This window comes from Apodemus sylvaticus, chromosome 6 (assembly GCF_947179515.1).
Source record: "Apodemus sylvaticus chromosome 6, mApoSyl1.1, whole genome shotgun sequence".
Taxonomy (NCBI): Eukaryota; Metazoa; Chordata; class Mammalia; order Rodentia; family Muridae; genus Apodemus; species Apodemus sylvaticus.
The window spans coordinates 43,343,493-43,357,482 of record NC_067477.1 but is presented as its reverse complement, the minus strand read 5'-3'; the positions used below and the strand labels follow the sequence as shown (position 1 = coordinate 43,357,482).

Below are 13,990 nucleotides of genomic sequence, written 5' to 3'. Positions count from 1 at the left end.
TGACTTCTACAAACAACACACTGCCCTGAGAGAAGGCACCAATGACCTTCTCAGTCCAGGCCTGGTCCCACTGTCATCAGCTAATTCTCAGTGTGAGAATGTTTCTATTTTCATTGTCATTAAAGAGATCTGTGGCATAATGAGTGTTAAATGGGTTTCTGAAAGGAGAAAGGCAGCAGATTGGACCTGGAGTGTTTGTTTTAAACTCACTCTGAAAAGAGTAAAACCTCGGAGTCTTCACTGGTAACCACCCAGAGAGTGTGATTTCTAAAAGTTGGTCAAGTCCAGAGTAGACATGGCATAAAATATTTTTGCAACTAATGTACATATCTTCTATATGCAAAGCTTGCTCAGGATCCTAAAGGCTAATAGAAAATAAAAAGCTAAATACGATGTGGTGGCTCCCAACTCCTGTAACTCTAGTTCCAGAAAAACCAACGCCCCGTCTAGCCTCCACAGGCTCCTACCTCTGGTGCACACACACACACTCAGGCAGACACAAATATACATACAATAATTTTTTTAAGGTGAACCAAATCATAGACTATTGCAAGCTGAAGGGACCTAATCTGCACCTTCATCATAAAGAGATGATAAAGGTTTAGAGAAGCCAGGGCTTTGCATAAGTTAGCAACAGGCAATTAGTGGCTTTGATTGCCAACTTCATGTTCGTTGCCTGTGGTGTGAATGAATGCAGTAATAGCAACTTAATGATGAAATGACAAGAGGAGTTGAAAGAGACCGGCAGACATAGTTTGGGCCTAATATATACCTCTGTGGCTGAGTTCTAGACAGCCAGCTACATGAAAGCCCTGAAGCCAGCTCTTCCACAGGAGGCACAAACTTGGCAGGTCACGTAGGCAGGTGGGTTAGACTCTGGGAAAAGACACAGAGGAGGTTGTTGGAGTGGGTGTGTCGGTAGAGGAGAGGACCATGTAGAGCCCCCAGAGCCAGAGTGAGGGAGTAAAAGCTCATCCCAAAGTAGCATCTGTGGATCATGTAAGTGTTGTCTTTGTGACCCCTCCTCCGTGGGAAGCAGAAGAGCACTGTGGTTTAAAGATGCATGCTCTGGGGTCAGATTTCCTCCATTCAGATCTCATCACCGATGCAAACCAACTACGTGACCTTAGACAAATTGCTTTAGCCTTCCTTTGCCTCAGTTTATTCATTTGTAAGAGACAGCCCAAGCATCTCCCTCATGGGGATTGAGAGTGCATGTTCACTGTACTGAAACCAGCACTTAGCACTACAGTCACCACTTAGTGTTAAAGGCGGCAGTTTCTAGGAAACCCCAGCAGACACCAACAGTCTGCAAAAATGCAGATCTCCTATACAAAATGCCTATGACCAAGGCACACCCTCCGGATGTTTTAAATCATCTCTGGATTGCTTGTTATACATAATAAATACTATTTAAATGGTAGCTGTGTTGTGGTGATTAGAAAATAATAGCAAGAAAAGTCTATACATGTTCAGTAAAATACAGTAATCTTTCTGAATTGTTTTGATCAGCAATCCATAGATGAATGAACCAATAGATGAATAACCTTTGGATATAGAGGATGACTATGTAAGAGCTCAATAAATGTTAATTGCTCTCAATAACCTGTTTAGATTAACTCTGTGTGTGTATGTACATATTTTTGTGCATGTGTGCAGAAGCATCTATATGGAAGCCATGGGTTTGATTATGACTAATCAAAGCCATAGGTTGACATGAAGTCTTCCTTAGTCACAGTCCATCTCTTGCTAACAGGCACTCTGATTCAGCTAGGCTGCTTGGCCAGTGATCTGCCATCTGCCTTTCTAGTGTTGGGATTATAGATGTCTGCTGTGGTGCCTGGCTTTTACACAGGTTCTGGGAATCTAAACTCAGACCGTCATGTTTGCTTGGCAAGCATTTTATCAAAGGAGTCACCTCCCCAGCCTCAAACACAGGATCCTATTCTGTCTTCAGTTTCCTGAGTGCTGAGTATGCACAACTACACCTAACATGATGGTTACTTGCTTTTAATTATATGTATGTATACGTGGACTGTGCATGGGCATGTATAAATGATTGCAGTGTGTTCACATGAGCTCAGAGGTATTAGCTCCTTGCAGCTGGAGTTGTAAGAAATTGTTGGGAACAGAACTCAGGCCCTTCAGAGGATCAGCATGATCTGTTGTTGTTGTTGTTTTCAAGACAGGGTTCCTCTGTGTAGCCCTAGCTGTCCTGGAAGTTACCCTATAGACTAGGTTGGCCTTAAACTCACAGAGATCTGCCTCTTCCTCCCAAGTGCTGAGATTAAAGGCATGAGCCACCACCACCCAGCAGAAGTATGCTTTCTCCAGCTCTGATACTTAGGATTTTAATGAAATAACGTATAAAAAGTCAGAAATATTAACTAAGCCACCAAGATACGAAAAGCATGGTGTTCTCCAGTGTGATACCAGTCAAGGATGGATGTTTTGTTTTGCTTTGGTTTTTTTTTTTTGTTGTTGTTGTTTTTTTTTTTTAAAAAAGGTGTGCAAGCATCATCCTCACACTGAGGGCTCAAATGGTCAGGAAATGGTCAGGATAGGCAGGCGCTGAGGAGCGTCTATGTAGAGCGATCTGGGGAGTGCCACTCCTGGCTTATGTTCCCACCCTACCACCAGACTTTTCCCTGAGGGTTGGGTGGTGAGAAGAGCTGCCACAGGACCACTCAGGACACTCGATGTCTGTCCCTTACAGTTAAGAAAATAGCAGGTAGGGATGAGCAGATGGTGAACCACAGAGCGGCCATCAGCTGCTGGAAGAGCGCAGGAGACTGCTGAGCTGGGAGTAGGCCTGCACTTCAGATTCACTGCTCCGAAAGATATGGGATTGGTTTCTAGAACCAACAGGAGCAGGTGAGAGTAGGGTTTGTCCAAAGCACCTATGTGGACAAACTAAGCGGACTTAGTGGACAGAGACTGGAAGCCAGTCACTAGCTTTGAGGACCCTAAGGAAGGAGCAATAGTATGGAATGGCAGATAATTTTCCCTTTCTTACTGGTTTGTTTGTTTTGAGACAAGGGTAGCACTTTATAGCCTAGGCTATCCTGGAACTCACTCTGCAGCCCTCACTGGCCTTGAATTTGTAGCAAACCTCTTGCTTCTGTCTTCCCAACGCTGGCATCATGAGCATGTCCAGTGATAAATTTTCCATTGTGAATATCTCAGCAGCTGGGAAAAGAGTGATCTCTAAGAAACCCATGAGCATGACCACAAGAGAAAGAATCAGCATTCCTGTCAGGCCCAGGAAACAATAGTGCTGGCCCCTGGACACCTGCCCTTTGCAGTTCAGTGACAAAGATGTGACAGTATGAAATTCTGAACCGAGGCCATGCTTGTGACTTAAAGTGACTACATGACCCTCTACTGCCCATGAAAAACCAGAAAACTTAGAAAGCCTGACTGACTGCCCACGGGTAGGGAAAAAAAGTAAAATTACTGAGTGAAGATAGAGGCATCCTGGGACACAGAATTGTTTGTGAATAGCTATTAAAATGAAATGTCTGTCCTTGTAGTTAAAATGGCCTCTCGTGGAGCTGGAGGGTGCTGAAGAGCACTGGCTGTTCTTCTAAAAGATCAGGTTTAAGTTCCAGGACCCCAGGGTAGGTTATAACCTTCTGTAGCCCTAGTTCTAGGGAATCCAATGCCTTCTTCTGGCCTTCATGTGTATTGAATACACATAGTACATAGACTATATTCAGGAAAAACACTCATACACATAACTTCTTAAAAAATAAAAAAAAAATTAAGCTTCCCATCCCCTCTGAGGTATGTGATCACTATTAGAAATGTGGTTAAGGGCACTGACTGCTCTTCCAGAGAACCTGGGTTCAATTTTCAGCACTCACATGCTAGCTTACAACTCCAAGACCTGACAGCCTCACACAAACATACATGCAGGAAAAGTATAAATACACACAAAAATAATAAGCTATTTTTAAAGGAATAACTAGCATAGAGAGACAGGGAGCAAAGAAGGAAAAACAGAGTGGGCAGGGAGAGAGAGAAATGATTGGTTTGGTGGGTTTGGGAGGAACTCACTAGCTCCTCAATCACAAATATAATAAAATAAAAACCAGAGGATGTATAAGGAAGAAAGAATGAGTAGATCCTTATATAAATGGCTCTACTCAAAGGAGACCCAGATGGTCTAATTCTATGAGCAAAGAGGCCATGACCTTTAGCGCCCTGGCTGAGTTTTCTGTTTGGTCTTGTTCCTTCAGGCCAAGGTAGGGAAGCAGGAGAGGTGAGTCCTCCCAAGCACTGTGTTACCCAGAAGGTTTCAGGCAGAGTCTCGAAGTCCTGAAGACCTAGGAAGCAGCAGCAGGAAGGAGGAGGATGAGAAAGAGGAGGAGGGAGGGGAGGAGGAGGAGGAGAAGGAAGAGGAGGAGGACGAGGCCACTGAACCCAAATGCAGAATATGAAACACCTACAAGGCACAGCTGTGCTGCAGCTTTCTCTGGAGGCTGCTCTGGGCCTGTGAGAGGAGGAAGTGAGGTTTCAGAGAAGGCAAAGGGAGTGGGGTGAGAAGAGGCACACAAATGCTACCCCTCTGCTCCCTCAGGAGGACAGGAAGAACACCAGTCCTGTTCCCCCTTCACTAGAATGTCCTTATTCTAGCTCTGGCTCTGCCCCTTAACTTCCAGTATGGCTTCATTCTCCTTCCACTCCGCCCCAGCTTCCTCAGCTCTGACTTCCATCAGCTCCAGAGGAACTGAGTCCTCCCTGAGAAGGCCAGAATCACCCCCAGCCCACTGGATCATCCAGCACACTTCCTGGAAGAAAGGCTACAGTCTCATCTGGCAATTCCTATTTTATACACAAGAGAACCAAAACCCACAGAATTTACACCCCTGCACAGAGTCACTGAACAGAGGCCAAAGCTTGTCTCCTTGTCCCTACCATATGATTCTATCAAATGGCATCCCAACAACTCTAATATCATCAGCCCTCCTCTCTCAGGCCTCCTCCACAACATTTATTCCTTTCCATAAACACCCCCAAATGATCTAAGAGACATAAAATCGAATTATCTAGTCCCGAAGATAGCAAACATTAAAGTAGCTTGTTATCTCTAACTGGAATAAATCCTTTTTCAGACTAACCTGATGGATTTCGAGTAATCTGATGAATATAAGGTAAACCTATTTCTTTTTCCAGTGCTAGGGATTCATTCCCCTGGTCCTCATATATTCTTGGCATGTTCTGTACCATTGAATTATATTCCAAACCCTGGTCTAACATTTTCTGTGCTTTGCAAAGTGTATCTGGGACTCAAGCCATAATCAAGTCCCCCAGATGTACAGTGATGGATGGTTAAGGGAAGGAAGGGCTTGGAGGACAAAGACTCCAGTCACATATTTGCTAAGATGAGCTGTTCTGATGGGCAGGAGGCTAACAGAAAGCAAAATGCTATCCAAGAGCCTACCAAGCAAGAGAAAAACATTAGCATCAGAATGAAATGGGGCTTATAAGCTACACTGCTAGGCCAAGCAGAAAGCTTGTTCCCTTTATAATAACTTCCAGGCCATCTGGTCTCCTTCCCCACTGCAGGGTACAGATTTCACCCTCCTTCCTGAACACTCACAGGAATGCTAGTTTTCAAGATTGTGTCCTTCCATCTTCCTTTAGCTGCCCCTGCCGTGTTTAATCCACATCAACTCTCTACACGCTCACACCACCTTACAGAGGTCCATAACTGTCAAAAGTAGACAATAAATGGCTGAGATGGTCCCCAACCCCAACTGATACATCGACAACACAACCCCTAGACTTGAGTGTCAGAGGAAACCATTGAACATGGTATAAAAAGGTGTTAGGAGCTGGAGTATCAAGATACCTGCTACTAGAAAACATCTTCACCAACGTACTATCACTCATCCAATCCAATACTCACAATCAGCCGCAGAATCAGACCTCAGCTCAAGTCCCAGTCTGGACATTTTCTAGCCACATAAAATGTGAGAGCGCTCTTGCAGAAGCTCAGTCTTTGCAGCTGTAAAGTGGGGATAATCGATTGTAGCTTTCTCAGTGGTATACAGGAGAACATATAGAGTACTTGGCCCAATGCCTGGCAGAGAGTACGTTTTCAACACATGGTGACTGTCCACTGTTAGCGCTCTGACCACTGAAGCAACTTGAAATTTCATATGTGGAATTAAGTCTCAGAACACTTAAATGGGTCACCCAAGGTCAAACAAGCAAGTGGGGTGGGGAGTATTCTCAGATTTCCTGAGTTTGGAGTTGTTTCTTTAAAACAATGTCATTGTCCAGTGACCTAGAAGTTGGTGTGTCGATGACATCCAACTATCACAGCTGGTGATTTATAAGTACTTACACATATCAGGAACTATGCAGACATAGGCACTTATATTAGGTCAGTATAAGAAGGTCACCTCATTGCTTTAGGTAAGAAAAAAAAAGCCTTGCACTGTATCAGAGAAAACTCGGGATCTGCTGCTTATGCTACCCAAATGATAGGAATATTTATTGTTCGTATTTGTTTAATGATGTAGAGAAAGGTGTGACCAATGTCCAAGTTCCTTAGTCTTGACTTTGGAAGTGTGTGTGTGTGTTTAATTGGGAAAAAGAGGAAGAAGGATCTTAAAGACTAGGAACTTAGGAACTAAGATGGAGACTAGCTAAGGATACCACTGGACAGACAATAGGGGTTGTACATGTGCTAAATACAGATACACAGTCCTCCCTGAGATTAACTCTCAGTACTAGAAGGTGCTATGCAAGCTGCTAAGGAAAAAAGCAGCCAACAGTCCTACCCAGCTGTAAAGGCTAAGAACCACAATGATGACCAGCCTGCCAAGATATCTCCAGTGGTGCAATAGTTGCACTTTTATCTTGGGGGTAACCAACAGCTATCTAACTGGACTCAAAGCCTGTGTAAGAGGAAGGAAATCATGCCAGGTACTGCAAACTAACCAAATACTTACGGCTGGAGAGGCAACAGACTCTAGAGCAGAATCTACCTCTGCCAGTTTCCTAAACCAGTATAATTTTTAATAGTAAACTAAATGCTTATCTTTATACACACAGATAAGTGTAGCTCTTGCCCCTCATCAAAGAAACTTCTTTTCTGCAACAGATGAAAACTATTACAGAGGTCCATAACTGTCAAAAGTAGAGAATAAATGGCTGAGATGGTCCCCAACCCCAACTGATACATCAACAACACAACCCCTAGACTTGAGTGTCAGAGGAAACCATTGAACATGGTATAAAAAGGTGTTAGGAGCTGCAGTATCAAGATACCTGCTACTAGAAAACATCTTCCAGATATGACAGGGAAGCTACACCCAGGAAATCTCAACAATATGGTCGCCTATACAAGACCTGCAAGATGGCAACACCAGTTGGCATATAACACGGTGGAGGAAATTTTGTAAGATCCCACCCACAGGCAATCATTGGCTGCTGAGAGAAAGAGAATCAGTTTTCTTTAGGGATGAGCCCCGTGATTTATCCAAACCTAAGTGGTCAGCCCTAAACACATCTACCATGAGCAACACTACACAGACCCCATGTATATATGAAGGGTCCAGAGAAGAACTCTCTCTCTGTAGCCCTCGTCTCTTGGCTAGCATCTCTAGATGCATGGCTGCCATCAAGGCCCTACTAAATCTCCTCTTGTAAAGATGGACTATCCCAGAAGCTTGAGTGGCAGAGGTGCCTCTTAAACACTGAAACAATGAGTGGATAGACCTACTAGAAGCCATCTATCATCGGAGCCCACCTGCTAAAGCAGTCTGAAGAGGATGATCCAGTATGAAGAGGATGTCCTGAATGTGAGACCTCGGGAGAGAAGCGTTATGACAGGGATGCTCTGACTTACTAAGTCCCCTTATCAATTAGATCTCCTAATACTGCATGGCCAGTGAAACTGTTACAATTTCAGATTCCAGAGGAAAGAACAGTTTCAAGACCCAGTTCCTGCCCATGTAGACTGTTTGCTATAATATTCACATTGCTGACTCTGCTATGATAGAGAGCAGAAACTCTCAAGGTCCCTGGGAGCCATCAGAGAAAAAGAAAGGGTTGGGGTCCAGAAGTTCAGAGGTGCAAATGTCCACGGACTTGACCACGTCCAACCCCATCACAAAAATGTCAGCGCTGGAAAAGGACAGGAAGCTTCCTCTGAGAACCATTCTCCAAAGGAGCTGAGGGCCACCATCGTCCTACAATTCCAACCCCACTGAGTTTACAGGCAGAGAAGCTGATGTCACAATGAACGTTAAGCAGACCTTGGCATGGAGGCTCCAGGAGCCCATTCCTGGGGAGCCCAGTGCGTGAGAGAGAGCAAAGGGAAGCAAGCAGGCTTTCCATGCCAGCCTGAGAATCAGCAGCTCACGCACCCAGCCTCACTCTCACGGTGAACACGCGGGCCACAGCGAGAGAGCTCTTCCTTTTCCATGACGCTTCCATAAATGGCAGCAGCATGGAACATTCCAGGGCTTGATATGAGGCAAATGCATTTTTTCCCCAGCCAACGAATCATTATATAACCCTGGTTGGTCTGGAACTCTATATGTAGACCAGGCTAGCCTCAAATCCTCCTAAGGGCATTTGTCACCATGCTTGAACCAAACCTACAGCACCCATATCCTGTACTAGCATCTTGAAAACGGTTAAGCCAAGAATCATAAGACAGTTGATCCTAAGCCTTCTCTAATCCCAGGAAAGGAACGTTAGCACACACCATTGTACTGGCTGGTTTTGTGTGTCAACTTGACACAGACTGAAGTTATCACAGAGAAAGGAGTTTCAGTTGGGGAAGTGCCTCCATGAGATCCAACTGTGAGGCATTTTCTCAATTAGTGATCAAGGGGGAAAGGCCCCTTGTGGGTGGTACCATCCCTGGGCTGGTATTCTTGGGTTCTATAAGAGAGCAGGCTGAGCAAGCCAGGGGAAGCAAGCCAGTAAGGAACATCCCTCCATGGCCTCTGCATCAGCTCCTGCTTCCTGACCTGCTTGAGTTCCAGTCCTGACTTCCTTTTGTGATGAACAGCAATGCAGAAGTGTAAGCTGAATAAACCCTTTCCTCCCCAACTTGCTTTTTGGTTATGATGTTTGTGCAGGAATAGAAACCCTGACTAAGACACACCAGCCATCCCAGGGTGCTGAGAGTGACTTGAGGACCAGGACCAAAAAACTGCAGCTTTTGTCCCCTTTCCCCTTAAACTCGCTTGCACTCCACTTTAAAAAACCACAAAAAAAAAAAAACAAAACAAAACAAAAAAAAAAAAAACAAAAAAAAACCCTGGTTTCCGAAAAGACGTGGAGGGACAAAGCAGAAAATACAGCCAGTTCCTTTCTGGATTCCCTCCTTGGCCAGGTTTGAACAAAAGGAGCCCAGGGTACCAGGGCAGAAATCATTCACACTTCAAAATTAATGTTCTCGAATTAAAAAACAAAACAAAACCAAAACCCCACTAAAGCCCAAACCACCTTGTCTGTAATTGGGGAAGAGGGTTGGGGAGAGGGGGTCAAAGGTCACCAATTTGAGAGCAGTGGAGCGAAGGGAGGGTTAGCTATCCCTTTTCTCCCTCAAGGGCAGCCAGATCTGATATGGCTACTGCTAAACCAAGCTGCCGCCCTTTACTGCTCTTGGCCAGCTTTCTCTCTCCCTCTCCCTGTGATACCAGAGGCCCCCACATCATCAGGGACCCTTTTCAGAGCTTCAAGGGCGATGGCCACGAACACCCTGGTTTGTCATCTCCTTTGGAGAGCTCGGAAATGTCCCATGAGCAGAGGCAGGCAGAAAAGCCACCCACCCCGTGTACTACAGCAACTTTTGTGATAAAAATGACACTTTTAAAACTAACACCAGTCTATCGCAAATGCTGTAATTTAGCCCTTCCCTGTAAAACGATGCTTTCCCCTTTCGAAACAAATACGCACGCCAGTCAACTGAAATAAACACACTGTAAGGCTCACTAACTCTTCTGATATCCTTCATTCAACAACTCCAGGCTCTTAAATCAATTTATAAATGTAGGAGATCATGTCCCATCGCTTTCAAGGAGAGAGGCCAGGGAGCCCACACTCGTCCCTCACAGATTGTATATCTGAAGAACAGTCAGTCCACAGAAAAACCTTCTTGTACCCTTTCCGCTGGAGAGGTCAGGCCACTAGGCACTACCCTCAGCTTGTGAACCAACAGCTTGGGGTAAACCCGACAGAGGCAGAGCCATAATCAACGCTGCTAACTGGACCTGGATGGAGAATCTCCACAGAAGTAGTGCTGCTACCTGTGTTGCCTGAGTTAGCTGCCTGACCTCACCTTAGCCACTTCAGTTCCAGGACCACAGATGGAACAGTCTGGACACTTGCTTCTCTCCTGTGGTTCCTTACAAGTCCTGGAATATCCCTTGATCCTATCTTGGAGTGGCCAAAAGCAAGACTAAATTTATCATTTCTCTCTAAAGACCAGTATTCAATCAGCCTAATGCCTGTCTCTGTTTCTGAACCCAAAGTCTCAGGAAGGGTAAAGAAGATTCACCTCAGCTCGCACCTCAGTCTCTAAACCTAGTTGTCCCCGTAAATGCATCCTTGGTCCAGCCAAAAGTGTCCTTAGATTCTTCACAGAGATGCAAGAGGATCTCCCAGAAGTCCAGAGCTTACCGTGCTGCCCGGTCTCTGGTCAGACCAAACAGAGAAGCAAGTGTAGCTCTGCCTTGCGACCAGGTAAATGACAGGAGCTCCTGGATGGCTGTGCCGCTGGAGGGCAAGAACCAATGGTCACATGCATGCCATCAGCAAACTGGAGGAACCTGGCTCCCGGAGACACAGATTGGGAATTGGGGGTCCTGGAACCTGGCCCATTTGTCTGCTAGAGAGAAAGACCCTTTACCATTCTTAAGGCAGGTCCCTCAGCTCTCTCTTTGACCCCTCTTCCTACGAGAGAGAGAGAGAGAGAGAGAGAGAGAGAGAGAGAGAGAGAGAGAGAGAGAAGAGAGGCTTAGGCTTTCTGAGGACCCCAGTGTGATGATCATTTGTTTTTTGTTATTGGGGTACAGAGAACACTCAACAATGGGTATGTAGAACCCCAAGTTTACACTGGCATGCAGCTTCCAAGGGTCCTCCAGTGAGCATCTAACCAGAGTTGGAACAGCCTGACACCACAAACCCTGTGCTGGAAGAGATCATACCACCACCTCCTAAGAAACCCCGGGGAAAGAAAGAAAAGGTGAGAGAAAGAGGGGAAACAGGTCAGTTTCTGACTGGTCATAGAAAGAGAGAAAAGAAGACACCTGGGAAAGACGCCAATACCTCCCTGGCCTTGCCAAAAATAGGGCTACCCATGTCAGTCCTCCAGTTCCCACAAGGGAACAGAGATGGTGAATGCAGATGGAGAACTAGCAGACCAGGAGCTGGGCACTGACCTAGGCACCTACCTGAAAAAAGAATGCCAAGGTGTGCAACCCACCATCACCCACTCCCTTCATGCGGACCGAAGAAAAGGCAATAGGTCATTTTGACAGCGTTCCTTCCCCAACCCTCAAAGTCAGGAGGGTCTGAGGTTCCTACTCCCAAGACCCGGCTCTCCAGCTTCTATCCAGTCTGGCGCCCCCCTCTGTCCTTTGCATAGGGCCTCGGGGTGCACTCCACTAGGTTAGGGAGGAGATGTCAACCTTCAGAGGTCTCAGATCCTCAGGCGAATCTTTCACCCTCCTCTTAACCCGGCACCCCTTTGTTTCAGGCGGGGAAAGTTGCCAATGTGCACCCCTTTCGCCAACACGCCCCCCTGCGCGCCCATCCCCCGCAGGGAATCCAAGCTCAGACACAGCATCTAATCTGCGGCTTGCTCTCCAGCCCCAGTTGCCGCTCCGAAACCGAAAGCAAAGAGGAAGCCGGATCCGGTAGTGTCCCCACGCGGGGTCGCCGGGTCTTCCCCATCACCCGCGCCCCCGCGCTCGGCGCTGCCCGCCCCGCGCAGACACCTCTCTCCGCGGCGGAAAGGCCTCTCTCTGCGGGCACCGCGGGCACCTACCGGTGCGGGGCCGGGGACGAGGGTAGGGCAAGGCAAGGCACGGTCGGGCGGCCGTCTGCCCGACGCAGGTGCAGCCAGGAGCGCGGTCTCAGCGGCTGGCTCCCGCTCCTCCTCCCGCGCCGGGACTCGGGGCGCTCTCCTGAGCCGCCTGCTCCCTGCCCCCACGCCCGGCGCTCGGGCTCCCCCCGCGCAGAGCGACCGGACGAGCCTCCCCCACGCCACCCTCCCGCGACTATTCCCGCATCGAGTGTCCGCGGCCGCCGGGGCGGCGCGGGGCCCGAGGAGCTGCAGCCGCTGCTGCCCCACGGAACCCAGCCCCAGGCGGCGGCGGCGGCACTCACCCATAGTACGGATGCGGTGCAAACTGCACATGCTCGCTTCTGACAGGCGCTCTGCCCCCGGCCCTGTTTAACTCCTTCAGCGCCCGCGTGTCCACCGGACCCGCTGCCCCTGCCAACCCAGACAGACGTCTGCCAACCCAACTCATCCTCAGCCTGCGGTCAGCCCTGCCAGGATTCCTGCAGCCCCTGCGGCTCAGGTAGCTGCTGCTAAAAAAATTCCTTGGCCCTTCCTGCCATCCAAGCGTGGAGTAAGGGTCCCCAATTGTAGGAGTTGTAGGGAACAGCTTGCAGAACATTCCCTCTGGGTATCTGGGTATCTTGAAGGTTCAGGCTACCAGAGATCCATACTTCACATGGTGCAGCATATCCTCTGTGTGCCCTCAATGTGTTTCATAAAAGTTAATCATTGAAGCAGGTAGACCAGGTCGTTGTCATCAACACCACCATCACTACCATCACCACCCCCACCATCATTATTTTTATCATATTCATCATTGTTATTATTCTCATTTCTAAGATGGAGAAACCGAGGCCTATGAAAAACTAGAATTTGCCTTAATCGAGGCTTGACTCCAGGTCCACAATTTAGTTTATGAAGATTAAATAGTATATGTTCTTTCCAAGGTCTTCTTAGGAGATGCAAGACAATGGACATTACAGTAAAAATAATAAAAGAACAGCAACAAAAACCTTGGCAACTTAGAATTTAGAACGTGAGAAATCAGCTCATTGATGCCAAGTTCAGAGAGACCTCTCAACTAGTTAGTCATGGGTCCTGCAGGAAAGAGGAATGAATTTTCCCTTTTGGGCATCAACCATGAGCCCTAGTGCTGGATACTTGAGTCAAGAGGAACATACAAATCTTGAAGGCCTCTAATAACATGTGGGAAGGTCATGTTTTCTGTTTTTAGCATAAGTCTGATCTTGAATTCCCCATCCCCCTGTGCCCACCTGCCCAATGCTGGGATTACCGGAAGACCCCAACAGGTCTGCCATGGAAGTGTATGGATATCCATTTTATTTTATTTTATTTTATTTTATTTTATTTTATTTTATTTTATTTTTGGTTTTTTTGAATTTGTTTTTTTTTTTGAGACAGGGTTTCTCTGTATAGCCCTTGCTGTCCTGGAACTCACTCTGTAGACCAGGCTGGCCTCGGACTCAGAAATCCTCCCTGCTCAGATATCCATTTTAAAAATAAGTCAGAGCCAGGCGGTGGTAGTGCAGGCCTGTAATCCCAGCACTCTGGGAGGCAGAGGCAGGCAGATTTCTGAGTTTGAGGCCAGCTTGGTCTGTGAGTTCCAGGACAGCCAGGGCTATACAGAGAAACCCTGTCTCTAAAAAAACCAAATCCAAACAAACAAACAAAAAAGTCAGATATGAACCAACCAGATGCCCCTCCTCCCCAGATCCCAGGGACTAAGCTACCAACCAAAGAGTCCACATGGAGGGACCCATGGCTCCAGCCACATAAGTAGCAGAGGATGGCCTTGTGGGACATCAGTGGAAGGAGAGGCCCTTGATCTTGTATAGGCTTGATGCCCCAGTGTAGGGGAATGCCAGGATGGAGTAGCAGGAGTGGGTGGGTGGAGGGAACACCCTCATAGAAGCAGGGGGGTGGGGAGAT

The 13,990-nt window shown here is 47.1% G+C and overlaps 1 protein-coding gene across 3 annotated transcripts in view; it reads right to left on the bottom strand.

Annotated features, from left to right (window-relative positions):
* The window catches only part of Tmem229b (transmembrane protein 229B), a 45,226-nt gene extending 32,838 nt beyond the window's left edge, over nucleotides 1-12,388 (bottom strand). The window contains exons 1-2 of one of the 3 annotated variants that reach the window (XM_052185585.1): nucleotides 12,023-12,107; nucleotides 10,654-10,749 (exon numbers count right to left, since the gene is read on the bottom strand). The gene's annotated coding sequence lies outside the window, so the exon portion shown is untranslated. Of the gene's footprint in view, nucleotides 1-10,653; nucleotides 10,750-12,022; nucleotides 12,116-12,363 lie in introns of those variants that run through there. The other 2 variants (XM_052185587.1, XM_052185583.1) reach the window with 2 other exon arrangements.
* Nucleotides 12,389-13,990: the final 1,602 nt, after the last annotated feature.